Source organism: Zea mays, chromosome 1 (assembly GCF_902167145.1).
Source record: "Zea mays cultivar B73 chromosome 1, Zm-B73-REFERENCE-NAM-5.0, whole genome shotgun sequence".
NCBI lineage: Eukaryota > Viridiplantae > Streptophyta > Magnoliopsida > Poales > Poaceae > Zea > Zea mays.
Genome location: NC_050096.1, coordinates 132,844,958 through 132,847,175, shown reverse-complemented (window position 1 = coordinate 132,847,175; position 2,218 = coordinate 132,844,958). Strand labels below are relative to the sequence as shown.

Genomic DNA, 2,218 nt, shown 5'->3' with positions numbered 1-2,218 from the left:
TAGAGCTACAACTTTGATATAGATGGTTGGTTGAGTTGCTACATGAATTTTGGAGCAAATCACCCACAAATATGCTTTGTCAGGTGCTCTGAATGGCATTCTGATGGTACAGTAACTGAATATGAACTAGATATGGAATCGAATTCCATATAGAAGGGAATTTTATATATCGGATTAGATAATGAATCTAACTTAGGAATAAAAAATCCCATATACATTTGTTTCTTCTATTTTGTTTCCCTATTTTCTCATTTTTTATTGAATCCGATTCTAAAATCATTCTTTAGAAAGCCACACAAAATATGGTTGTCTTATAGGCATTAAAGGTATAGATCTAACCTGACTTGGCCACCCTGAATGCATATATGCTTTACCTCTTCCATAATATAGTCTATTCTCTCTCCTGCAACTCTAGGTTGTATATTCATACGCCTTTCGAACTATTTAGTTTTCCAACTAGGAGGATTATTTGGAATCATGCATGAATTGGGCTAAGCTAAAAAGAGAAAGACTTTCAAAAACTAGTTAATTCAATGATGACCTTCCATGTATTCACCTATATAGGCTGCGACTAACGTTCCAAAAATAAGAGCTTGAATACCGCTTGTAAATAATCCAAGAAACATGACAGGTATAGGGACTACTAAGGGGACTAAAGAAACAAGAACAACAACGACTAATTCATCCGCCAATATATTTCAGAAAAGTCGAAAACTAAGTGATAATGGTTTTGTGGAATCTTCTAGGATGCTAATAGGTAAAAGGATTGGGGTTGGTTTAATATATTTTTCAAAATAACTCAATCCTTTTTTGCTAAGACCCTCATAATAATATGCTGCTGATGTTAGTAAAGCTAAAGCAACAGTAGTATTTATATCATTCGTGGGCGCTGCTAATTCCCTAAGGGGTAACTCTATAATTTTCCAAGGTAAAAGAGCACCTTACCAATTCGAAACAAAAATAAAAAGGAACATAGTTCCAATAAAGGGAACCTAGGGACCATATTCTTCTCCAATCTGAGTTTTGCTCAAGTCTCAAATAAACTCAAGGACATATTCAAAGAAATTCTGACCATCGAACTGGATGGTTTGTGGATTCCGAAAAGCTATGATAACTGAACTTAGCAAAATAGTAATTACAACCCAAGAAGTGATGAGTACTTGGGCATGAATTTGGAAACCTCCTATTTGCCAATAGATGTGTTGCCCTACTTCTACACCCGATATATCATATAACCCCTTGAGTATTTTAATGGAACATGGTGTAATATTCATATTGTCCTCTGATAAAAATTGAACTTCAAAAAAGGTTGTAATATTCATATTGTCCTCTGATAAAAATTGAACTTCAAAAAAGGAATTCTTTTGATTCAAGCATCTCTTTCTCAACTCAGCAACTTGAAGTATTAATCTTATATTTAATATACCAAGAAATCACATTAGATCACAATATATATCAATACTGTCTTTGATACTTGGTTTCGTCCTTGGTTTCTTCATTTCCTGTTGTGGGAGACCGATTGTCAGCCAGGTTCATGGAAGGAGGAGGCCTAAAAAGGTCCAACTCCCCATCAGGTTCTTCACATGCTGTCTCTAATGGTTCGGCTCCCATTGCAACAGGGTCGGCAGGTACGTCCGGGTGCAGTCGCGCATACAGTACATGTACTTCCTCATGTAAAGTATTGTAGTACACCTGCAAGTTATCGAGGGCCGCACTAAGCTCTGCCACATGAGCACGAGCTTTGGCTTCACGGTCCCAAGCAACTGAACGTGAGTTGATGGCCCAATCTACTGCCAAATCCTGTTCAGCAACCTTGTCTTGCAGGTGTGTGACGTCAGCTGCCAACTCAGTTATACGCTGACCGTCCTGTGCCCACACCCTATTTCGGTGATGTAGCTTCGTCTGAAGCTGTTCCACTTGGGCTTCCAAGTCTCCGATTGGATCTTTGCTGCCGCTACTGTTGTCTTCATGTCTTGGAGGCAACTGATGACGAGGCACGCCAATAGGTCCAGTGGACTTGCGCGCAGTTTTCCTCGTTCGTGGCATATCTCCATAAGAGGGGAAGATTTATTAGTATAATTTTTTTAAACATGATGCATACATAACCCGAAAATTACGGAATCAACCCCCGTTCATTCCCATCTTCCTATATATTGCACTCTATTACCTGGTCTTACAAGATGAGAGCTTCCAGAAAGTGGCAAGATAAGAAGGAAAG

The 2,218-nt window shown here is 38.6% G+C and overlaps 1 pseudogene; it reads right to left on the bottom strand.

The window, feature by feature from the left end:
* Positions 1–530: 530 nt before the first annotated feature.
* Positions 531–1,301, bottom strand: LOC118476051 (ATP synthase subunit a, chloroplastic-like; annotated as a pseudogene).
* Between the last annotated feature and the right edge of the window lie 917 nt (positions 1,302–2,218).